The following is a 27,132-nucleotide window of genomic DNA, read 5'->3' as shown; positions in this document are numbered from 1 at the left end:
TGTACAACTGCCATGTTCTCCCTCCTGCAGTCCAAAAGAGATTACAAACACGCATACTGCATAAAAATGTGAACTTCTGTACTTTCATCATTTTCTGAGTTTTTCCACATTTGTATTGAATAGAGACAGAGAAGATTGACGTGATTAGACTCAAAACATTTGATTTGATGTAGAAAAATATATAAATTGCAAGTACATTTCACAATTAATTACAAAGAAACAGCATCTCATTACAAAAAGCTTGATGAGAAAGATTAGAAAAGCTTGCACATCCTGTTGTTATACAATGATGACCATCACACAGACAAAAAGAAGAAATGCCCACATGACCATTTATAAAACTCGAAATATTTTTCAGACGTTCAGTGGGGTTTAATGTTTGAGCTGCTAAGAGCTGCTTCATATAGTTGTCTGACTATAATTATTAGACTGTTAAAAAACAACCACAAGAAAAGTTATAAAACAGTAGCAACACTCTGGAATATTTAAGCCTCTAAACACTAAGAGAATGTTTTTAGGTACTAAGAAATCTCTGAAATCTTAAGTTTGCAGTTTAGTCGAGTGAATATTTTTACTTGTTTAAAATGTTTCTTATTAACTATATTGATGATGCATGATGACTGTTGACAACACTGAAGACCAAACCATGAACTAATTCTGGTACAGATAAAACACATTTGCACACATTTGACAAACATGACATAAACAAGTAAATTAGACAGAGTGTCCCTACAGGTCAACAAGGGACGTTCAAAAAATACATGATATGTTCTTTGTGTGTTTATGTATTAAGTTTATGTTTATGTAATGTATATTGTCATTTTAAATGCAAAACTTACAATTATTAATTACATTACTGTGTGTGTGTGTGTGTGTGTGTGTGTGTGTGTGTGTGTGTGTGTGTGTGTGTGTATACATATTGCCACACATGTTAGACTTGTGGACCTCATTGCTGCTCAGGTTCCGTGTGGGTGATGAGCAAATTTTTAAACACACTACTGTACAATCTAATTGGTTTAACTCATTTGCAAATACTTTTTTAAGAAATGCTAATACACCCAATATCGTTAACATCTCTCAGAAGGGAAATAATTTACACTATTTGAGGTGTGCATTTGACTTGTTTATGGAGGACTCTTACTGTTCCAAGATTCTAAAATATCAGTCATTGATATCGATCATTGAGAACCTTGGGTACAAATGCCGGCTTATTGTGCTGTTGTTTGGTAGTCATGTATACAGGCTGGCGATCTGTGGACTTTGCATTGGGGGGATTTCTAAAACAGGGGCCAAACAGTTGGCAAAGTACTGTTCATTTATTATTGTTTGTCTTATAATATGAATTTGTATTTATGCTTACAATAATACAGATAAACAAATGAAAACAATACTGTGTACTAAAAGTTACATGACAAGCATTTTGATAAACTGTAGACATTCTATTTTATATGAATAATATGAAATTGTATTTATGCATACAATAATACAGATAAACAAATGAAAACAATACTAAAAGTAACATGACAAGCATTTTGATAAACTGTAGACATTCTATTTTATATGATTAAATGATTAGTTAAAAAACAAAACAATCAACACATTAGAAGAAAAGTGAAAATTATAACTTACAAATCAGAAATTAATCTCAGACGGAAGAAGGGAACATTAAAATAACACATGAACACGAGGTGATCATTTTATTCACTTTATGTTATGACTGCATGTGTAAAGGTCCCGGATGCGACGTCATACTGACGGCCTGCATTGCCTCCACTAAAGTTCCTTCTGTTGTTGTTGCTGTTGTTGTCACAAGTATTGGCTCCGCTGAAGTTCCACTTCTGTTGTTGTCACATGTTGTCTTCGGTTTACTCTTAAACATTGTGAAGATGTAGAAGATAATGTAGATGCTGCAGGAGACCAGGGCCAGGGCATAACCTATTACCTTAATAAGAAAAAAATACATTGAATAAGTCAATCCATTAAAAACAAAATGAAACAATAAAAAGCCATAAGTTATATGTATGTTAGTGGTTTATGATCAAAGGTTTATGAGCACAATTGTGTTTGTCAAAACTAGTGACAAAAATAAATATTTCCCTCCAAATTCTGTTTGAGAAATTAGCTCCTATACAGAATGTACAAAAATAATCAGGAGGCATTCCAACTATTTGAATGTCCTGTCCGAGTTGATTTAGCAGCTCAGAAGTGACAAAACACCCAACATGGCAAATCAGTGATTTGTGCTGATTTCACTTGACATATTACAGGGTTTTATCTGTCTATATTTGGGTTGAAATTTTGTTCACTGTCCAGAAATTTAATTTTCTACCTTCACTATACTAAAACATAAAAAACATTCTCGTCATTAGGCCGGTCTGTTGGATTATGATTATCTTTAATGATATTTAAAATGGGATTATTCATTATGAAATAATATTGTTGTCACGCCTGTGGTGCAGGCAGAAGAAGACGAAGAAGAGTCAAAAGTTCCAATGCAAACTTTTACTCACAAAATAATGCAATATTATACATACATAGAAGACGGGCAGAAGGTACACACCCACTTAATACAACAGAGATCAGACAAAGACTAACCCCAGATTTCCACCAACTGCGGAACGGCTGCAGATCGGCTCAGCTGCGTGTTGTCTCTGTGCTCCGCCATCCTTCAATAGGCCACCAATTCCGGATTTGTTGCGGAACGGCTGCGGCCATGACTGACAGCTGAAGTCACGAGGACCCACGAGATCATGCTAATTCACGTATGATCGCATGATATAAGTGCTGAATTGCTGCTGAGCTCTCTGGCATCCGGCAAAAATAGAAGCTCTGCGTATCTGCTCCAGAGGGCTGCAGATCGCCGGAGTCGGAACACAGCCGTTCCGCAGTCAGTGAAAATACACACATTGACTTTAATGGTAACCTATAGAAACGGCTGCGTATCCACTCCGGGCAATAGGTTTCCATTAAAGTCAACGTGTGTATTTTCACTGACTGCAGAACGGCTGCGTTCCGACTCAGTCCCAGCTCCGGCGATCCACAGCCCTCTAGAACAGATACGCAGAGCTTCTCTCCGTATGCCAGAGAGCTCCACAGCAATTCAGCACTTAAATCGCACGATCATATGTGAATTCGCTGTCAGTCATGGCTGCAGCCGTTCCGCAAAATCTGGACCTGGTGGGTATTGAAGGACGGTGGAGCATGGAGCCAACACGCAGTGGAGCCGTTCCGCAGCCGTTCAGCAGTTGGTGGAAACCTGGGGTGACTGAACAGAATGGAACTACAGTAAATACAAACATTGATGAACACTGATTAACAGAACACAGGTGACATATATGATGATGATGATGATGATGATGATGATTAACTGAACACAGGTGATACAGATGAACTACAGTAAATGACAGTAACTGTGGATACAAAGGGAGTGGCGAGAAAAGAACAAAGGAAGACATGAATACTGAAAATACAAACAAACACTGACACTTGACAATTGTATCATTTATATCTATTATTTATTTGTACATATTTTAATCTTTCTCATCTTTGTGAAATGGTAAATTAATAAACTAAGTTCCATTTATTATTCCCTGAAAAAACTTGGAACTTGTATAGAGTGGGGTAAAAATACTTGGTACTTACCTTTGATATATTAATCTTGAGTTGTGTCTTGTTATATGCACACCTTTCTTGCATGGGGTTGCTTGTGTGAGGTTTACACCAACTTATACAATATGGACGTGTTCCATCACAGGTGTAGTTTCCATTATTGAATGTGGATAAACATGCAAAATAATCACCATCAATAAAATATACACAGACCCATAATAGAGGTGGAATACCTCAAATCATAAGATAAAGCGTTTTTTCAGACTTAGATCTTTGTACGTCAGGATTTCTTGAATCCTTAGTCTCGTAAAATTTTACAAATATTGACATCATTACCCAAGCAGATAAAGCAGGGACAATCAAGATGAGTGATGCTATATATTGGTTCCACCAATAATCACATGGGCATGAAAATTTCACACCCTCAAATGCCTGAAAACCTAGTAACATAAAGCTCACTGGAGCAGTGCTCAGCATAACAATTTTGTTTTTTGTTTTTCTTATTGTTGGAGAAGACATTTTCTGATGTTTATACACCGCACAATAAGTATCTCTGATGATCCTTTTGGATGCTCCTGTTTCTTCTATGGAATGTGATCCGGTCAAGGATCCCTGTAACGAACAGAATAATAATCTGCATTATTATGATATTACTGATGATATTTCTTTAATATTTTGAACAGTATAAGCAATGCATTAGTTGAATATTATCATTGAAATAATTATTCTGATTTAATAACAACTTTCTAAGTCATCAGTGAACAAATACAATGAACGTTAATATTATCACCATTGAACATGAGCCAGAAATTCCTCAGTATTGTACACAAATATTTATTGTACACTGTAAAAAAAATCCGTAAAAAAACGGTACAATGTACCATATTATTTTGAAGGAATTTTCCGTATTTGTCTTTTACAGGTCTTTTACCCGTATTTTTGAATTACGAGTTGCATTGTGGGAACCATAACCTGATCGGCGCGAAAAGTTTGAGATGCAAGCGCCATTACACACGCAGATGATAGCAGCCAAAGTTTCTTTATAAAGTCGGATTTCGGATGTGTGGAAGCCATTCTGACACTTCTGTGGTAAAAACCGAAAATTATATTTAACTATATGTCAAATAAGTTTACGTAATGTTATTTAGTTGAAATCTGGCTTGTTAGGCAAATGAATGTCGGAGCCGTCGCGTTTATCATTTTATGCATATCGTCACACATTGAAAGATTTAACGTTAGTTCACACTCGTGGAAGTTCCCTTATTGTATGTTATAGTGTCCTCGTTGTAACTGGTTTGTTGACTTTTATTTGTCGGTGCTGCGCGCATCCGTTAACAGTTATGATAAAGACGTGCAGTAAGTTTTTGAAGCAGTTGAATGCCTTCATACAAAAGCTAACGTTACCAGAGGAAACGTCAAGAAAAGGACAAGCCATTCAAGACTTAACGTTAGTTGATTTAAAAGGCATGAAGATACATCATGATAACGTTACGTGAAGATGCATCAACGTTACAGCTGGATCAAGGAAAACAAACCACCTTTTCTGCCAGATGAGGTAAGTTAACGTTGATGTTATGTTTAGGCTAGGGTTAGACTTTTTGTTGTCTTGTTTTAGACGACACTATCTTGTTGTATCACCTATAGCAGTCGTGTTAAGTGTAAATTAATCTTTCAATGTCATTATTTTGGGTTTAAAGTCATATAATATGTGTATATAACTGCTATTATTTATACTTTTGCCTGTAACGTTAGTCATTCTTTACCAGCTCCCTCCTCATTAAGTTAGTTTGTTTGTGTTTCTGTTGTTGCATGATGATACAGTACAACGTGAAGAGAGACTGTATGTGAAGATGCAGTTCAGCTGGATCAAGGAAAGCACCTCCACCTTTTCTGCCAAATAAGGTAACTTAAAGTTATGTTTACGTTAGACTTTTATTGTCTTGATTTTGTTTTAGACGACACGCTTGACTTTAAAGACCAAATAATAACCTTGAAATATTAATTTACATTTAACATGACTGCTATTATTTATACTTCTGCCTGTCACGTTAGTTATTCTTTACCAGCTCCCTCCTCATTAGTTTGTTGTTTCATAGTGTTTCTGTTTTTTTCTCATCTATTGACAGGACTTTACTGCTGTACTGTGCATCCCAAGCACCACCACCATCCTTATGGGTTTGTATTTTGTTTTATTAGCATTTTATTTTTATTTTTTTATTAATCATTATGAGTGTTCAATATTGGCAAAACACATTTAAATTTAAAGTCTAAATTTAAATGTTTATAGAAAAAGTTGGTTGCTGAACACCCCCTTCAAAGATTTGTATGCTTATATGGTCAGTAGAAAAAAAAATTATATAGGGAATATTTCAAATATTTTTGGAGCGGTTTTCTGAAGTGATTGTGTGATGTTTTTCATTTTGTAATAACTTATTTGTTTAAGATGATGGGCATTCAAGATTGCTGTCATTCAAGAAGTTATTGACCACATCTCCTACCCCACTGAGGCAGTGAGCTACATGGCACTTATCCTGGAGTTCATATAAAGGTAAGCAACACATTTTTAATTTAATTATTTATCTCTAGCATGCTGTTGTGTTACTGTTTATGTAGTTGAAAATAATGAAACATATTATAAGGTATAGTTGAGCAGACAAGCTAACATAACATGCAATTGGAGTCCACTGGAAACAGAAGTCTTAGCGTTTTATACAGTGTTTGAATTTGAAAGAATTAGGGATGGCAGTTGATAATTTAACGAACGCAAAACACTGTACAATTGTTTTTCAACCTCAACCTGGTCTGCATTATACTTTGTAGTTCAGTTTACTTCGTTTAATTTCTTGTGTAGCTAAAAACATATCAATTTTTTTCTTCATATCCAGCTTTCCTGGGCAGAAATCCTGAACGAAGGTCGAAAACGCTGAGATGACGGAAACCAAACGTCCACACATTCCTCAAAGACTTCTGAAGTTCCTGTATGAACAACTTCGAAAATCCATGTAAAGTTTAAGCTTTTGTCAAATCTCAAAATGGACCTTTAACTGAACGTACCGAAGGAGGGAAGTTTTTCACGCAAGTTGTTCACCCCAAAATTAAAATAATGTCATTAATTACTCCTGCAAGACTTCTGTTCATCTTCAGAACAAAAATGAAGATCTTTTTAATGAAATCTGAGAGCTTTCTCTTCTTCTGTTGACAGCTTAAGCAACTACCACTTTCAAGCTCCAGAAAGGTAGTAAAGACATCATTAAAGTAACATGAGAATACTTTTTCTGCACAAAAAACCCCCTAAAATAACGACTTTATTCAACTATTCGTGTTCTTCATGTGGGCCTCTGAGATTTCACGTAGTGTAAACAGCGCAGCGCTTCTGGGTTGTATGTCAGAACGTAGACTCACTATTGGCCGACGTTGGTCATGCGTGTGATGCTGGCCAATAGTGAGTCTACGTGATGAGGGCGGCAGTGGCTCAGTGGTTCACTTAGATTATCTACAAACCGGAAGGTTGGTGGTTCAATCCCCGGTTCCACCTGACCAAGTGTCGAGGTGTCCTTGAGCAAGACACCTAACCCCAGCTGCTCCCGACGAGCTGGATCGCCTTGCATGGCTGACACCGCCGTCGGTGTATGAATGAGTGAGTGAATGGGTGAATGTGAGGCAATATTGTAAAGCGCTTTGGTGGCCATTGGGTCTGTGAAAGCGCTATATAAATGCAGTCCATTTACCATTTACCATGATGTACAACCCAGAAGCGCTGCGCTGTTTACACTACGTGAAAAGTGAACTCTCAGAGGCCCACATGAAGAACATGAATAGTTGAATAAAGTCGTTATTTTATTTTTTTGTGCACAAAAAGTATTCTCGTCGCTTGATAAACTTATGATTTAGCCACTGTAGTCACTTGGACTATTGTAAACATTGTCTTTACTAACTTTGTATGCCAGCAAGTTTCAATATCTTAGAAGCCTATGGAGGAGTGAGACAGTTCTCAGATTTAATAAAAAATATCTTAATTTGTGTTAGATGAACTAAAGTCTAGTGAAAGATGAACTAAAGTCTTATGGGGTTGGAACAACATGAGGGTGAGTAATTACTGACAGAATTTACATTTTTGGGTGAACTAACCCTTTAAGGAATATTGTGTTCTCTTACAGAAAAATGGCATCAACACTAACATTTCCCTCTACTATTAAAGGGATAGTTCACTTTGAAATTAATTTTTGATATGTTTTAGCTTACCTCAAGGGCATCCAAGATTTAGTTGTCTTTGTTTCCGCAGTAGTTTCAATTTTGATATTTTTAGGTCAAACCGTTCTTGTCTGTCAGTCATATAATGCAGGTCTGTGGTCACTGTCTCAAAACACAAGCACAGAGTCCAAATTAAAACAATTCCCCATCGTCCAAATGAAACAATTCCCCATCATAAGTACACATTGATGGCCTAAGACACGAAACGAGCGGTTTGTGTGAGAAAACGAACAGTATTTATATCGTTTTAACTCTTGAAAACAGCACACGTCCAAATGATCTGACGGCGCGGGCGGGTATAGATGTATACTTAGATGTCGCCTTGGCTACTGCAGTTCATTGGAACGAAACCGTAGCCAAGGCGACATCTAAGTATATATCTATACCCGCCCGCGCCCTCAGATCATTTGGACGTGTGCTGTTTTCAAGAAAGTTTTTTGTTACAATATACCATTATAGATTTTTTGAGCAGCTACTCATTTTAACCCTATATATTACTTGTATGGTCATTTTACGGTGAGATTGTGGTGTATTTTATGGTGAGCTCTCTCTCTTTTTCTCCTTTTTTACATTTTTTTTTTAGCCACAACACATTAAGAAAATTATTTTCTGAATTACAAATAAGTTGAATATGGCACCATAATTCACACAGAACAGAATTAAACATTCATTTTAAGTTAAGTGAATGTGTGAACTACATTAAGGGGTGAATAAACTTTTTGACATTGAAAATGTCCCATTTTACCTGAATTCACCCCAAATGTCATGGCAATGATAACAATAATTGTCATTTGATAATCAATGATAATTGATTTAATTGATTATGAATGAAACAAAATCAGTTGATTAATTCCCTTATTTAAATGATCGTAGGTTCATGAGGTTTCGTAAACATTTGTACACCTTTAAGTTATTTGTAAGTTAATTATTTACTTTTTAGATGCTACCATTACGTTAATATACATTTTAATATCCAATTTAAGTGCGATAACCACACTTACTCACCCACTTTAGAATAACACAAGTTTGTGTACTGAATTATAAAGCATGGTCAAAGTTAGCATACGTTAGCATGGTCAAATATATAGCATATCTGTACACATTACATTTTTTTTATATGTTAATGATTTACATTTTAGATGCTCTTTTATACCAATATACATTTCAAAGTAAATGTACTGTAGGTATGCTAGAACCACACTGATTTAAAATACACATCTTAATCCATAGGATGCACCCCACATCTGAATGGGACGGGATCTTTAGCCTGGTAATACCAAACTCTGTAATGGCATAATAGAGAAGTGTTTTCTCTCTCGCGTGTGTTATGCGCATGCTCAGCCACATCTAACTTCCACTGTAAACACATGTATGATGCGAAAACAAAACCATTGAGTGAAATACCGGAGTGAACATGGCTGTGAACGACTTTTGCAGATTATGTGAAGTAAATCTATGCATCCACGGTACAATCAGCGTCTACGTCACGGCTCTCAGCCCGCCCTCTGTTCGTTGATTGGCCCGGCTGTTTTCAGACCGGAGAAAAACGGAAAGCTATTACGCTGTATCAGACTGAGTACAGAAGCGAAATCAGTCGCAGCAGAAAGACTCACCCACCTAAAGAATCATACAAGTATATACTGTCAGATGAAGTATGGCCAAAGTCAACATACGTCACTGTGATTGGTTCTATCCTTTTCATAAATAAGCAGTCTCTTTGTTACTAGGCAGATACAATTTGATATAAAAAGCGAGCTGGTATCGCTGACGATACCGCCGACCCCAGGGGTTTAAAATTATTAATACTGTTGTTTTCTTTTCTCATCTCTTCTTTTTGCACTCTCTACACCTCTGCTGCTTTCGAGGTTGCCAGGTCTGAGTAACAAAACTAGCCCAATGGCCAATCAAAAATAGCCCAAAAGTAGCCCAATGGCCAAATCCCAAATATGCCATTCCCATACTTTTTTTTTTTTTTTTTTTTTTACAGCCACTCTTATGCAAAATGAAAACCTATACATTAGTCATCACAAAACTTAACATCTATCACAGTTTTAACATTAATAGAATATACAGTATTTCAATACAAGCACTTCAGTCAATTATTTTTTTTATGCAATATGTCAAAGAATTTACCCAACTCATTTGGGACTTCAGTGTAATTAAGTATTTTATGGTATTTTTTACTTTTAAAGTAATTGTCCAATCGTTTGTTTAACAAAATGTAAACTTTCAGAGAGCATAAGAAAAGGGTATAAAAGCATTTCCTGTTTCACATCACACAAAATGACTTTATGAATTTGACTTTTCCTGAATCACATAATAAAATCTTATACTAGAACCACACTGATTTAAAATACATATCTTAATCCATAGGATGCACCCCACATCTGAGCCGGATGGGATCTTTCCCCACTATGGACAATAACAATAATCCCCAGTGCCCTACCTTGCTACACAGCAGTAACACAAACAGATTCCAGTGTTTCCTTTGTGTTATTCACGGCCTGCAGGAGCTTTCTCAGTCACAGCAGATAAACTCACCCACCTAAAGAATCACACAAGTTTATATACTGTAGGATAAAGCATGGTCAAAGTTAGCACACATCTCCGTGATTGGTTCTACCCTTTTCATAAATAAGTAGTATCTCTGTTACTAGGCAGATCAAATTGGATATACAGTTAGCACATCTAATTGCCTAAGTTATTGCACAAGTATCATAGTTATAAATAAAATGCAAAATCATAGCTCTGTCTAGTTTTTGTACCCTGTGTTATATCCTCTTTATCAGAACCCCAGTCTTAAAATAACCCTCACAAAGCAAGTTCTCTTTTCACCAAAACATGTCTTCTGAGACATTGAGTTTCCCGCATAACCCAATTTAATGCATACAATGGGCAAGGCTTGAACACGTTATATCGGCCTCTGCCATTATCTTATATGAGTCAAACTCTGGTCCTGGAAGGCCGGTGTCCTGCAGAGTGTAGCCTAACTCCCACCAGCTCTATAACGTCTGCCTGGACGTTTAATCCTGAACACCTTCAGATTCAGGTGTGTTTGATTAGGGTTGGAGGTAAACTCACCAGGATGGTGGCTTGCCAGGAACTGAATTTTACACCACTGTTTTATACAGTTTGGTCTTTACTGGTTGATTTGCCTTCTGTGGGTAATAAGTACAGTGAGTTTTTAAATATCTTCCATCTTTAATCGCAACTAGGCTCATCACCACCTGGTCAGCTGGTCAGTGAGTCAAACACCCTCTTCGTCCCATGATCTTCCTTTCTTTCCCAACTGAAACATGGGACCGGACTGGTGCCTGCATGTGGACAGGAGCAGATTGAGAATGCGTTACTTTAACAGAGAATGAAGATAATTGTGAACAACTACAACAAAGGTTTCAACCAGTGGTTCCTCAAACCACTCCTCTTCATATCATGGTCTGTAAACCATACTTTAGTACAATGCAAATTTTTTTTTTTTTTTTTTTTTTTTTTTCAATATCTGTAGATAAACTGAATATGGATCAAATGAAGAAATAAGGGCCCAACTATAAAATCAATTTGCCCATTTTTGTGCAAAAGTCCCTCCTTTTGATAATACTTCCACCCTGATGTCTATCTGTCAAGTTTAAAGGCTCAGTCAATCTAATGAAAACTGTACGACAGTCAAGACATGTTAAAAATGGACACACAGCAAAAAGACTCGAGTTTTACATCATCAATCCATCACATTTGTTTGAGTTCGGGTTACTGTGAGCTGCATTACATGTGGGATTGAAACGGTGACTAACAAAGAAAAATTAAATGAAATCTGATTGCAATGTTCATTAATCGGCTGTTGGTAAACATGTCAAACTAGCGATCAAAGACTACAGATTTTGGCCTATGTAGGAATCTTTTAGAATTTTCTGTCTCAGACAACCAAATTGTGACCAAAATTTTACAGTGTGAACCCAGCTTAAGTTTGAATGGGTCTCTATCGCTATTGTTGAATATTTGGCCCCTTTTCCACAAGGAAAGGGATGGAATGTCTTTCTACCTGGATTATCATCAATGGATTTAACTTGGGATCATCAGTTAGTTGGGTTGGTTGAGCATCACCCTCTTCATCCTATGCAGTCATCCACTGTTGATGCCCAAGAGCTTTTGGGATGGAAGGAGATGGATGCAGTTGTCCTTCATTTGGACAGTCTTTAGCCTAATGTCCTATTTGTCCACCTTTGCTACACTTGTCTACTCAGCACTTTTTTGGTCCATGGCCTCAGCCTCTCTCAAAGTGTCGGCCTTTCCCTCGACTCCTGAACCAGATTGGTCACCATTTCTCTGTACTAGTCTTCTCAGTATTCACTTTAGCATGTTTGGTGTGTCGCAACACCAGCCCTGCCAACCTCATCATTCACCAGATTAGGAACCTCTCTGCTTCCCATTCTTGCTTTCAGTTTTACTCAGCAAGTGTTCTTTTTCGTCTCACTTATGGAAACACCATAAGGCATATGTCTTCAAACTTTGAATCAAACTAGGAAGAAAAACAGTTAAAGAAATTATCTGCTTCTCAGAAACTTGCTGTTCCAATAAAACCATATCAAAAAAGGATACAGCAAACTTCTACATTTAAATGATCTCCCTGATTTAAAAAAAAATCATTCAGTCTTTAAGAAGTTACAGTAAAATAACAAAATATAAAGAAAAACCAAAAGACGAAAACTTTCTTCACATTTCTTAAAGGGATGGTTCACACCAAACCGAAAGTCATACAGGTTTATAAAGAGAATAAAGGTTTGGAATGATGTGAGGGTGAGTAAATGATGACATGATTCTAATTTTTTAATCAACTCAGTGTTGATTTAAATGGCTACTATGCATAGGTAAAGGGAATGAAATAAATAATAATACTCTATTTTTTTATTTAAAGCTAACAGGGATTCTTGACTTCTTGCAGAAAAAGTGTATGAAGCTCAGTCAATAGACCAAGGCCCTCATTTATGAAGTGAAGTGACGTCAGTAACTCATACTCTGAATTTGTCCTCTGCATTTTACCCATCCAGTTAGTGCACACACATTAGGAGCACACACACACACACACACACACACACACACACACACACACACATACACATACGCTGTAAGCTGTGGACACACACACCTAAAGCAGTCATTCACTGCGGCGCCCGGGGAGTGATTTGGGGTGCGGTGCCTTGCTCAAGGGTACCTCAGTCAGGGTATTTATGGTGGAAGACCCTCTAACTGGATCATATGAACATAATCATTATTAGCTAAATGTACACTTAATAGACCTATAAAGAATGCAATTTACCATTCTTTTATTTTGCTTTAACCAGAAAATTCCTCCACTTAAAATTGTAGAATGCTAAATTCTTTCACCAGTGCTGATGATGCTATCTTAACTGTTGCGGTCTGAAATCAGTCCGATAAATAAAATGCAATAGATATCTGTTGTTTTCAGTGATTATTTTGCAGTGTCAGACTTCATTAGATTCATGCGTAAATGTAAATGTAGCCTACTAGGCGTGTTTCCCGAACCATACCTTAGGAGGTTGCTTAAGAAATCCCTTCTTACGTGTGACGTTACCCGGTGCTGTCCATGGTGGTAGTCCTGAATTGGTTGATATCGATGGCTCGAGTATCAATTATTCACTCATGCAGGGTCTGCTTCACTGCGTGAGAAAGCGGTGTTCTTTATAAAAGAAGCACTTCAGAAATAGTTGAAATTGCATTTATTAGGATTAATGGGATATTATAAAAAATAATCCAAACTATAATAGCCTAACCTACATATAAATTGTATCATATATTATTTTTGTTCGCTGAGGTGGAGCTGTGATGAAATATTGTTTTTGTAAATACTCTCAAGCATTTAAGTAATAAACTTAAGGTTCCGGGAAATCCAGCCCTGATCAGTAAAAAAAAAAAAATACAGAACCGCCTTAAAACAATATCTGCACACCATCTGAATTAATGCAAACATTATCTTATAACCTTTTTTTAATATATAAAATTAAAATACATTTTATTTACATTTATCAAGTGTGATAAATGTAAAAAATGTGTCTCTTTGATCTAGTCTCTTCCATCTAAATGTCACTTCTATGACATTTACAGTTATTATTTTATAAAAAAATATATATCTGGGATTAAGCATTAGTGCAGCTAACAATTGTGCAAAAAATAAATAATAATCATAAAGCTTGGATTAACATCCATCTATCTATCTATCTATCTATCTATCTATCTATCTATCTATCTATCTATCTATCTATCTATCTATCTATCTATCTATCTATCTATCTATCTATCTATCTATCTATCTATCTTCATAGAAAAACTCATGCTGGTCAAAAAGTCTGTTATAACAATTATTTTTATTTTTATTTTTCTCCATTCAAAAATAGGAAAAAGTTCAAAGCAAATCAAACCTAACCAGAGACTTTCTTTTACAAATATGCGCATGCATAATATTTACATGTAACTTCATCGAAATTATCTTCAATAATTTTCCTTTCACAATGTCTGAGCTGTGTTGAGACAAAAAGTCACAAAATCAAACAATATCTAAACAACAAAGCAATATCTGTTTGCTGGTTACAAAAGCATTCAGCGTCAGGAAGTTACAGTGATAGTTACTCAAATATGAAGAAAAAAGAAAGAAAAGAACTTTCTCACATTGTTCTTAAAGTTATAGTTCACTCAAAACGGTGATTAAATGGTGATTAAATGATGACAAAATTGTTATTTTTGGGTGAAATATCTTAAAAAATACTATTCTAAGGTGAACAATATCCATTTTAAATATCCCTTTTAAAAAATCCCTAAATATGAACAATATACCTTTTAAAATGCACTCTCAGAAAAAAGTGTATGATTCTCGATTCTCTGTGACTAAAGCAGAATGTTGACTGATTCCCGTTCCTTATACTTGAATCCATGCATTATAAAAGTTATTATGAAGTTTGAAAAATCATCCTCCTTCTGCAGCACTGGAAGTGTAATTTTATGACTGTTCAATATTTTCTTCATTGGGCGGATTCTTTGGCTCTTCCTTGTAGCAAATAATACCACACACCAAAGAAATCACCATAACAAGGCTGTATATAAGAAGCACAATATACCCGTCACGCTGAAAAAATAAAATAAAAATACAATTAAAATAAATCAGTCCATTTGGAATATGAGCACTTTCTAAAACATATGAATGTCATATGAAATCACTTGTTTTTCTTTTAACAAATACTTCACAACTTCATCATATTACCTCAAGATACATGTGACTTACCTGTGATTTAGTAATAAAAGAGAGAGTCAGGTTTTGTTTGTCAGTCTGATTTCTTCCAGGGATCAATTCAGTTGGTTTACACCATTTTATTTTTAGCTTGTCATCAAGAACATACACTCCTTTCCAGTCTGTTTTACTACAGGCCACGTAATCCCCATCTAACAGCAAAATAATGATCCACAGAATAGGTGGAAACAGATAAATAATAAAATTTATCCAATAATTAATAATCTTGTTAATCTCATTTTCTTTTTTTATTTCCTTTTTATCTTCAGATATAACATCGTAAAAATAGAGAAGCATTAAAGCTAAAATATAAACTGTAGGTGCACTAAAGACCAGGCCTGTTAGATGTGTATTGTTCTCAGAGTCACACGGACATGAAAATGTGTAATCCGCCAACATCTCCAATGGAATCGTCAAAATGTTTACTGGTAAAGTGCCGAAAAAAGCAGATTTGGCCAGAAGACTCTGAACTTTGGATAGTAATTTATAAATTTTCTGAGACATTATGCAATGCCTTCGAATATATTCTGGTGTCTTGTGCTCAAAATGTTTGTAGTTCGGTACACGAGATCCTCATGAAAAAGTGGACAAAATGGTGGAATGCTGCAATAAACAAAATTATGGAAATGACAATTCAATAATATTCAAATTATTACTTGCCAATTACTATTGGACAACAACAAAAAATATATATATATATACTTACGTTTGTGGCTGTGTTTTGATACGTTGTCTGTGTATCGTTCTGCTTCTTCATCAACATCTAAAAGTGTGTCAAGAAAGGGACAGGAAGAGCTTATCAAGAATCTGATCCCGTGTTCTTAAACATGCCTCTAAAAATGTGAGAAACTCATCATGTTCATCAGTTTGTTCATTCTTTGCTACACTAAAATGCATAATTTTCATAATTTTCCAGGTTTTTTACTTTGTTATTGAATTGAGACAATATGGAAAAAGAGAGGTAATGGGATCACAGGCCAGAATCAAACCTACATTTCTCATATGAGCAGTGAGTACCACAGTTCAGTATGGGATATGGAGCAAGTGACATTAATACTATTATATATACAGTGCTATGCATAAGTTTAGACACCCATGTTAAAGTTGACTAAAAAGAGGAATAAAAAATCATCTTTTGGAAATTGAACTTAATTAAAAAAATTAGGAAACATCCAACCTTTAAGGACACCAATTTTCTTTGTGAATGAATAATGTATCGTAAATAAATAAATGTTCTTCCTTAAAATACAGGGTGCATAAGTTTGGACACCCCTATGCTAAATTCCCATAGAGGCAGGCAGATTTTTTATTTTTAAAGGCCAGTTACTTCATGGATCCAGGATACTATGCATCCTGATAAAGTTCCCTTGGCCTTTGGAATTAAAATAGCCCCACATCATCACATAGCCTTCACCATACCTAGAGATTGGCATGGAGTACTCTCCATAAGATCATCTCTCAATGCAAATCAAACCAGCTATTGGGCTAACTGAAATAAAACCATGCCAATCTCTAGGTATGGTGAAGGCTATGTGATGATGTGGGGCTATTTTAATACTAATACTAATACTAACTATAATTGCACCTAAGGGAACATAATAAAACAAAAACCATGTCATGACCCCTTTAAGCTCGCATGAGCACAAGTGTTTTCCAGCAGGATTAACAGAAGCCTGATGTTGTGTTGTGATAGTGAGTCTATGTCACGTCGCATGTGCCTGCAAGACTAATGATAAAAAAAAAACGTAATTTACGATATTTTTGTCAGTGACAGGCCTTTTAGGGGCCATTTTACATGACATTGTCATTACATGACACAACTAAATCAGTAAACTTTTTATGCTTTTTCTTTTACATTAAAAACAGCGTTTTGGGGGCCTAATTATGCAAACTTTTGAAAACTGGTTTCAAACTGCAAGTTTTTTGAAAATGACACTGTTAGTATCTTTGTAAACTACAAAAAAATTTATTATCTAAAAATGTGATCTTGTCTCTCACTCTGTGTCTCTGCTGTTCGTCTCCAGCATGATAACAGTTGACTTGGGCAGAAGTCACATTTTCCACTATTGCAGCAGTCATAGACACCCACAAAGAGAATCACCAAGGCAATGAAGCTGGCGATCATGACATAACTGAAAAACTGAATAGATAAATAAATAAGCTAAATAAATAAATTAAATAAATGATCTCACGTGATACGTGAAAACAAACCTCATTGTTTCTCATGCATCAAACAAGCACATTTAAGTTGATGTTTATCATGTGACCCTGGACCACAAAACCAGTCACATGGGTAACTTTTTAGAAATTGAGATGTATACATCATCTGAAAGCTGAATAAATAAGTTTTCCATTGATTCATGGTTTGTTAGGATAGGATATGAGATACAACTATTTGAAAATCTGGAATCTGAGGGTGCAAAAAAACTTAATATTAAGAAAATCGTTATTGATGTTGTTCATTTATGTTTGCAATTATGCTGTATTTACTCACAAATGTTTTATATATTTACGGTAGGAAATTTACAAAATATCTTCATGTAACATGATCTTTACTTAAACCCCTTGGGCCCTATTTTAATGATCTGAAACGCAAATATCAAACGCGAAACGCAAGTAACTTTGTGGGCGGATCTTGGGCGCTGTTGCTATTATACCGGCGGGATAAATTACTCTTGTGCCCGACACAAATCTAAAATGGGTTGGTCTGAAGTATTACTCATAGGTGTGGTTTGGGCATAACGTGAAATAAACCAATCAGAGCGTCATCTCACATTCCCTTTAAGAGCAGGCGCACTTGTTCCATGGCAGATTGCTATTATAATGGCGGATTTGCCATGTGCACGCCAGGAGCGGTTCACAGCCGAGGAGACCGATGTTCTCGTCAGGGACAGAGAAGTGACATTGTATGGGGATGGGAGGAACCCACCCAAATTAGCTTCGCTTAAACAGGCATATAATAATTTGGGTAAATGTGTAAGCTATATTATGCCTATTTTTTCACTTCTTCATGGACACCAAAATGATTTCCCTCGTGTTTTAATATTTTTCGTTGTAAGTGTGTATGGTTTGCAAAAATTGGAACTGCTGCGTCTGTGTAGATGAGAGAAGCAAAGTGTATGTGCATGCGCCCTTAAAATAGCATCTGAATATTGCGCCACTGACTTTAGACAAGGTTTTTCCTGCTCTTTGGCGGAATCGGTTTCTGAAACTGCAAAATAGCACCAGGGAAGGTTTGCGCCAGAACACGCCTCCTCTTCCTGCAAAGTTTTAAATCTGAAAGTGCACCGTATATAGAGTTATTGTCTTTCAAAAGTAAGAGTCGACTCTGAGTCATTTAGATGAATCATTTTTCAAACGAGTCATAAGCCGTTTCGTCGTGACGTCAAGACGAAACATTAGCATATTGTCCGCCCACTTATTGCGCTCGCAGACACCAGGGAAAACTTGAACCTCAAACACTGCAGCTGATTCCTGTGGACACTGGACAGCATCATGTCAAGAAGACGCTGTGCTCTACAATGTGAAGGTAAAGCCAGTTTTTTTTATTTTCACTGCCCAAGGATAAGCATGTGAAGAATCAGTGGTTAAAGGGATAGTTCACTTTGAAATTAAATTTTGGTATGTTTTAGCTTACCTGTATATATATCTATGCACCAGTCTGCGTACACGTCACATACCAGGATGCGCCCGCGCCCTCAGATCACTTGGACGTGGCTGTGTTATAAGAGGTAAAAATGATATAAATACTGTTCGTTTTCTCACACAAACCGCTCGTTTCGTGTCTTAGGCCATCAATGTGTACTTACGATGGGGAATTGTTTAATTTGGACGGTGGGGAATTGTTTTAATTTGGACTCTGTGCATGCTCTTTGAGATGGTGACCATAGACCTGCATTATATGACTGACAGACAAGAACGGTTTGACCTAAAAATATCAAAATTGAAACTACTGCGGAAAAAAAGACACCTACATCTTGGATGCCCTTGAGGTAAGCTAAAACATATCAAAATTTAATTTCAAAGTGAACTATCCCTTTAAAATTCATCTTTACCATGATATCACAACAGTATAATCCTAAACTTTGCTGTGTTACCTCTATTTTACTGACTACTTCTCAAATCTCGGAGTTCAATGCAGGATTTGCAAACCGCTTGCTCTTGAAATATGGTGTTCAAAATACTTAGAGTTTTATATTGTTTAGGTCTCCTACTAACTGGCTAACTCACGTTATCACTGTCTGTCTTACTGAAATACTTCTGCTAATCAGTTGTGGACCTCTAATACCTAATACCGTGTCTATTAATGCAGATTGCCTGTTGTTCTCGCTACTTTGAGGAAATATTAGTTTTATCAATGTTTATGTTGCACAATAAAACAGAAATAACTGCTTACCTGCAAATAGTTTGAATTCACTTCAATGTAAGCAATTTCCAGAGTCTGCTCCACAGAGCTCTTCTCTTTTTCCCTTTGGAGAACAGAAAACCACTACTCCTCCTTACTTTACACAGCATTTGGTAGCAGAAAGATTGTGCGGTTTTTTTTTTTTTAAGCTCGCATGAGCACAAGTGTTTTCCAACAGCATTAACACAAGCCTGATGTTGTGTTATGATAGTGAGTTTATGTCACGTTGCATGTGCCTGCAAGACTAATGATAAAAAAACTCAGTGACATATTTTTTTGAAAGATATTTATGATTTTTTTTACACTTTTTCATTCACACAACAACAGCGTTTTGGGGGCCTAATTATGCAAACTTTTGAAAACTGGTTTCAAACTGCAAGTTTTTGAAAATGACACTGTTAGTACCTTTGTAAACTACAAAAAAAAATATTATATAAAAATGTAATCTTGTCTCTCACTCCATGTTTCTGCTGTTCGTTTCTGGCATGATAACAGTTGACTTGGGCAGAACACACATTTTCCACTATTGCAGCAGTCATAGACACCCACAAAGAGAATCACCAAGCACTCCCATACAAAAATGTAATATGTGACATATATGTCCCTATATCGCAAGTGACGCCGTCATATATGCTAAATATAGGCAAGGCAAGGCAAGGCAAGGCAAGTTTATTTATATAGCACATTTCATACACAATGGCAATTTAAAGTGCTTTACATAGAAGAAATTAAAATAATAAAAGGAATAAGAATAATTAAAACAGTTTAGAAAAATAAAATACAGTACAGTACAGTACAAACAGTCGGACGAACAGTGGCACAGTGCTCATTCAGTAAATGCATAGCTAAACAGATGTGTTTTGAGTCTGGATTTGAATGTGACTACAGTAGGAGCACATCTGATCTCCTCTGGAAGCTGGTTCCAGCTGCGGCTGGCATAATAGCTAAAAGCGGACTCGCCATGCTTAGAGTGAACCCTTGGTATTTCTAGCTGATATGATCTTAATGATCTGAGTGATCTGTTGGGTTTATATTCAGTGAGCATATCTGCAATGTATTGAGGTCCTAGGCCATTGAATGATTTATATACCAGTAATAATACTTTAAAATCAATCCTAAATTTAACTGGGAGCCAGTGTAAAGACCTGAGGACTGGTGTGATGTGTTAAGACAATATAAGACAATATTGCTATCGCATATATACATATCTCTAGATATACAGTATGTTGATATAATTTTATAACATATATAAATTGTCCATATTAAAGGAGAACTCCGGTCAGTTTTAACATTGAGCTAATTGTTTTGTAAATTTGGAGTGCTGTCAGTACAGAGAACAACGACAAAAATCGGTGTTGCCTACACCGTGTTATCCTCTTTTTAAAATTTGCACCCTGTTGACTTCAGTGGGGCAATATTTAAACCTGCTTTTAGCCTCTTAACATCCTTGATGTGTCATTACAAGTGCACCAGCCATGTGAGTGATTCCTTCAGAGTGAACACGGGTGAATCTGACTGCAGTAGATGTGAAATATATGAATAAAAATGAAGTTAATTTGGCCAGCGCTCATACCTGTATTTATTTCCTGTTTTCGGTCTAAGTCCATAGTAGTCGATTGTTCTCCTTTAGTTTCCTTTAAATGAGTATATTGACATTACAGTTTTTTTCAGTCGCTAACAAGCGTTTGTCCAATCAGTGTTCACATTTTCAAAACTCTAAACACAATTAGCACAGCATCGATCTTTTGTGGCCATACCATTCACACATTTCTTGTCGTTTTCACACAATATGCAGTCAGTGAACACATTTCCATAATGCTTACATTTTCTTAATAGACAAGCTATACCTCCCTACAAAATGATGGATTGTTTTTGTAGTATTTACAAATGTTAACACACAACATCCCACAATAGCAAAAACAATATTCCAAACCTTAGATACAGTATGGACTGCATTTATTTATTTACCATTTACATGAAACTTTTACCATTTTTTAAAATTTCATGATTTTAGCAAAATGTGATTTTGATTGCTAGCAAAATGTGTTGCTTTTGAACAATGTCATGAAGAAACAAGCTTTTCGAGTCCATATGCATCTTCCTGGAGCAATGATGCTGAAAATTCAGCTTTTCATCACAGGAATAAATTACATTTTACACAATTTATTACATGACATACATATTTTTAAACAGAAATCAGTTATTTCAAATTGTACTAATATTTCACAATATGAAAGTTTATAAAAACCTCTGCTTCTGCAATGATATCAGTTCAACAACAATATATCAGTGAGAGAGTCAAGGAGCTACAACGACAATATGTCCAGGTATAGTGTACTGTATATTCAATTCAATGTCCAGTTCTATAAGCTTTGCACTTTGCAAGTAGGTAACCTACACAGTAATAGGTTACAGTACAGTATAGTAATACAGTAATGACATGATTTACATAAACTTTGTTTTGAGAGTTATGGAATTGGAGGCCAACCAGGCCCCTCATGAATGCATACATAGATGAGGCAGGATTCAGTCTGGCCAAAAGGCGTCAACCTGGAGAAAATGTAAAGTGGAGGTGGAAGGTTTATGACCATCAGCCACATGACCAGATGTCCCTCCTTGAAGCCACGGATGCTGGCTCCAAGGGTGGATCCGATATACCAAGCAGTTTTATCCCAGGTGCATCGCCTTTGATGATATCAGATGTGATCTTGATGAAAACGTGGCCTGACCCTGAAGATCAGAGATTAGATACAGTAATTTTGTGGGTTTTTTTGACCGTGTTTCTACTGTACCTCCTGTAGTAAACAGTAACGGAATAAAAACTGATTTGCTTTTTACTGGAATGCTTATGAATGTGAACAGTACTGTACATGTGGACAGTTCCCAACCAAGAATGTAGTGTAAAACAGTGGATTGCACGTTTTGCATGCAAATACCTGTAAAACTGAAACATAAAAGTCTATGCAGTTTTAGTAATGTCAACAATAGCCAGTATTTTGAAACCTGGTGTACTTTGATTGACTGCATGTACCTTGTGAAGTGAAAACAAGTGTTATTCTTTGACAGAAAAATTAAATTTTGAGTCAGATTTCCAGTGTTTTGGTAAAGTTAGTGTGTGCAGAGAAACATGTGTTCTGTTTTGAAATGAAGAGTTAGTATATATTTAACAAAATGTGTTTTTGAGAAGACAATTAACCATTTGGCCAATTGTGTTTTGTAGGTGTGAGTCTGTGTTAAGAGTTTAGAAAAAGTATCTGAAGTATGGGTAAGCGCTTGTTAGCGATTGAAAAAAACTGTAACTTTTACCATTTTTGTAAATTTCATGATTTTAGCAAAATGTGATTTTGATTGCTAGCAAAATGTGTTGCTTTTGAACAATGTCATGAAGAAACAAGCTTTTCATCACAGGAATAAATGACATTTTACACAATTTATTACATGACATACATATTTTTAAACAGAAATCAGTTATTTCAAATTGTACTAATATTTCACAATATGAAAGTTTATAAAAACCTCTGCTTCTGCAATGATATCAGTTCAAAAACAATATATCAGTGAGAGTCAAGGAGCTACAACGACAATATGTCCAGGTATAGTGTACTGTATATTCAATTCAATGTCCAGTTCTATAAGCTTTGCACTTTGCAAGTAGGTAACCTACACAGTAATAGGTTACAGTACAGTATAGTAATACAGTAATGACATGATTTACATAAACTTTGTTTTGAGAGTTATGGAATTGGAGGCCAGCTAGGCCCCTCATGAATTCATATACATATAGATGAGGCAGGATTCAGTCTGGCCAAAAGGCGTCAACCTGGACAAAATGTAATGTGAAGGTGGAAGGTTTATGACCATCAGCCACATGACCAGATGTCCCTCCTTGAAGCCATGGATGCTGGCTCCAAGGGTGGATCCGACATACCAACCAGTTTTATCCCAGGTGCATCGCCTTGGATGATATCAGATGGGATCTTGATGAAAACATGTGGCCAAACCCTAAAGATCGCAGAGATTAGATACAGTAATTTTGTGGGGGGTTTTGTCCCCTGTTGTTTTTTTGTTCAGAATGCTCTTGTGTGTTTCATGGATATTTTGTTCACTGTAAGCAATACTGTAAAACTTTTTCTGTTCTATCAAACCGTGTTTCTACTGTACCTCCTGTAGTAAACAGTAAAGGAATAAAAACTGATTTGCTTTTTACTGGAATGCTTATGAATGTGAACAGTACTGTACATGTGGACAGTTCCCAACCAAGAATTTAGTGTAAAACGGTAGATTGCACGTTTTGCATGCAAATACCTGTAAAACTGAAACATAAAAGTCTATGCAGTTTTAGTAATGTCAACAATAGCCAGTATTTTGAAACCTGGTGTACTTTGATTGAGTGCATGTACCTTGTGAAGTGAAAACAAGTGTTATTCTTTGACAGAAAAATTTCATTTTGAGTCAGATTTCCAGTGTTTTGGTAAAGTTAGTGTGTGCAGAGAAACATGTGTTCTGTTTTGAAATGAAGAGTTAGTATATATTTAACAAAATGTATTTTTGAGAAGACAATTAACCATTTGGCCAATTGTGTTTTGTAGGTGTGAGTCTGTGTTAAGAGTTTAGAAAAAGTATCTGAAGTATGGGTAAGCACTTGTTAGCGATTGAAAAAAACTGTAATATGGATATTAATATGATGTATATGATTATTGTTTTTTATAATATGTTATGACCATATATGTCACCGATATACATACATTTTACATTATGGTTTCCTTACTAATTCATTTCTTGTGTTCCTTATTTGAACATCTTGAACTTTGAACAAGTCTACATAATCCACATTTCATTTCAATTTCTATCCCATTTTAGAATTAGCACAATTTATTATAAATACATTTTTTTTATATATATATATTTTTAATCTGAACTGGCTCATAAAAACAAAACAAATACTACACAAATTCTATTTGCAAACATAAATATTTTTTTTCATATTATCAATAACCATATGTCAATATCATCAATTTCTATATGTAAGAAAATACATACATACACATTAATATTACATTAGCTCGAGAGATGCCAAAAAATAAATAAAAATAAAACAGAACAAACTAGCTATAAGATTAATGCAACTAAACTAACTACCAAACGAAAAACGTAGAAAAGTCTTCGGCATCAAGACGCCCTAACCAAACTACGCTAACTACAATATAACAAAAATTACAGGGTGTGGCACTTTTCTAAACCTAGTGTGTCTATACAATTCAAAATGTCCTACGTGGTGTGCAATGTACGTCGCACAACTTACTAACCTGCTCCCTCCAAAAAGCTGGGGACGTGATACGGGAATTTGAGGAAGGTGGTGTAATGTGATTGGATGGGTGAACCGGGATGTCATCATCCTTCAGGAAAACTGACAGGCTGTAGATTGATCCAATGAACATCTGAAACACACACACACACACACACACACACACACACACACACACACACACACACACACACACACACACACAACAACAACAACAACAACAAACGACCCACATCCCTATTGCAACACTCTAAATACGTAACATCTACATTTTGTATTCCCCTTTTTTCCCCACAGAGAGACTGTCCACCCTAGAAAAACTGAGGACACAACATCAGTCCAGTCTAGTCTAGTCCAGTCCAAAACTTCTGAGCAAAAGAAAATGCAGGCCAAACCCTAAGTTTGTTGAAGAGGAGACCAGTAATGATGGACCATCTAGCCCCAAAAAGGTCACAAGATTATTATTATTTTTTACCGAGACCCAAAACTAGCATCAACATTGCAAATGTAAAAAAAAAAAAAAAAAATGGCTGCCCACTATAAAGTTGTAATAAAACAAAATCATTATGAATTACTATATTTAGAAATTAAATACTTTAAATACTTAAAATGAATCATTCAAAGGTAGGAGTACCTAATAATCAAGCTGATCTTCATTTTCTGCTAAAGAAATTGAAAATACTGATACTGAAAATCAAATTTTTTTCTAACTGTTTTGCTTCCTAGAAATGGCAAAACTCCTTAGTGCAATGGGCAAGCTGGTAAAATGGCTTGAAGCGAAGGAGCAGAGCACACAGGAACAACTGGCATCACCTTCCATACAGGAAACTGTGAGTATGCTGTTTTCCAAACCACTACTGTAGTAACAGTTATAACAGCAAGGTACGACAGTAAAGACTTATTAAAAACCAATTCAAATACCAATAAAACACAAAGAAGAACCGCATTCATGCACAAAATGGCAGCTAGCACAACACAACATTCTGAAGCCTTTGTTTTGATAATGGGTTGTCTGAAAATAATAATAGAAAAAAACAAAGGCGGCGTGTGTGGAGCATAGACAGTATAAGAAGTGGACAGAGCCATCTCATTGGAACTCAATTGAGACAAGTGAAGCCCATTTTTAGCGATTTTTTAGCACTTCCGTTCCTGACGCGCAGACTCAAACCGACTCAAACTAAGCTTGATGACGTGAGCAACCTGTCTGACAGATGTAAATCTTCTAGTAGCTGTGCGTGAAAACTGCCAACGTTAATCTTGCAGAGACGGCGAGCTTGAGCAAAGAGTTCTTTGGCGTGAGTGAGCAGGAGTAAGTATTCTGATTAATTATTTTGTATAGTATTTATTTTTTTAAATGTAACGCCCTTGACGTCCCCCGATTGCCCGTGAGCTTCTCCTCCTGTCTGTACGGTAATTTCTCTACTGTGCGACAGAGAGTCGAGTGGTTTTGACGCAATCGTTAGCCTATTTTTACAAAAACTGTTTCTACGGGGCCATAATGTAAGATAGAAGGTAATGGAGCCCTTTATACATTGTCGTGTTTCTTTAGAAATAAATAATGGACAAATGGAGTCTTTAAACGCCTCAGATGTAAAGTTATTCGCTGTCAAAGTGATGCCAAAATGAATGAGAGTCAATGGAATGCTAACAGCAGGTGATGGTCTGCTACAAGATGGCGGCGCGCGGCCGTCTTCAACTTCCGGTCGATGGATTACCCGCTTGGTGTGGAGCACCTGGCTCTCTCCGACGTTCCCTGTGTTGGTCTGTTGTTGTCGTCGTTGCTGTAATTGCGTCATCAAGTTCTGTGCTCCTATTGGTTCTTGATTTGACGGTCGTCTTGAAAGTCGTCACACTGCAGGACAGTGGCTCAAAATTTCTGACACTGCCAGAATTTTATCGGAAGACAAATTTTATCGTAATGATCATTAATCGGCTGTTAACTAGCGCTTAAAGGATTAGTTCACTTCAGAATTAAAATGTATTTTAAATGCATAAAATGTGTACTGCATCTGTTACAACAAGTGAACGTATAAGTACACAAGTTTACTTTTTTAATACTTGTAGCACATTTTTAGTTAATGAAAGTACACTTTGAAGTAGTTTTAGAGGAGATTTGAAAGAGAAAGAGTAGCTTTGAAGTAAATTCCTATGTACACTACCAGTGGACTAGCCTACACAAATTCAGATACTCCGAATTAGGAACTGTAACGCAGTTCAGATGTTATGGAAAGAAGGAGGCTGGAACCGGCAAACATTTAAAGAATTTAT

At 36.1% G+C, this 27,132-nt stretch overlaps 2 long non-coding RNA genes across 8 annotated transcripts; one reads left to right on the top strand and one right to left on the bottom strand.

Moving 5' to 3' along the window:
* Positions 1-1,295: 1,295 nt before the first annotated feature.
* LOC308686458 lies at positions 1,296-19,752 on the bottom strand. Of its 7 annotated transcripts, none has more exons than XR_014029596.1 (12): positions 19,551-19,752; positions 15,861-15,917; positions 15,149-15,757; positions 14,704-14,992; positions 13,404-13,532; positions 13,001-13,101; positions 11,897-12,373; positions 10,942-11,174; positions 10,307-10,405; positions 7,852-7,966; positions 3,643-4,221; positions 1,296-1,942 (listed from the first exon to the last, which is right to left on the bottom strand). It is a non-coding gene; the product is annotated as an uncharacterized lncRNA (long non-coding RNA). The 7 variants fall into 7 exon arrangements; XR_014029597.1 differs by lacking the exon at positions 13,001-13,101 and adding an exon at positions 18,792-18,871 and having other exon boundaries at positions 1,300-1,942; positions 7,852-7,962; XR_014029598.1 differs by having other exon boundaries at positions 1,300-1,942; positions 7,852-7,962.
* On the top strand, positions 17,961-27,132 carry LOC308686460. Its single transcript, XR_014029603.1, has 3 exons — positions 17,961-18,683; positions 25,162-25,313; positions 25,591-27,132. It is a non-coding gene; the product is annotated as an uncharacterized lncRNA (long non-coding RNA).

Source organism: Scardinius erythrophthalmus (genome assembly GCF_964197995.2).
Source record: "Scardinius erythrophthalmus genome assembly, contig: HAP1_SCAFFOLD_294, whole genome shotgun sequence".
NCBI classification, from domain to species: Eukaryota; Metazoa; Chordata; class Actinopteri; order Cypriniformes; family Leuciscidae; genus Scardinius; species Scardinius erythrophthalmus.
This window is presented reverse-complemented; position numbering and strand designations above follow the sequence as displayed.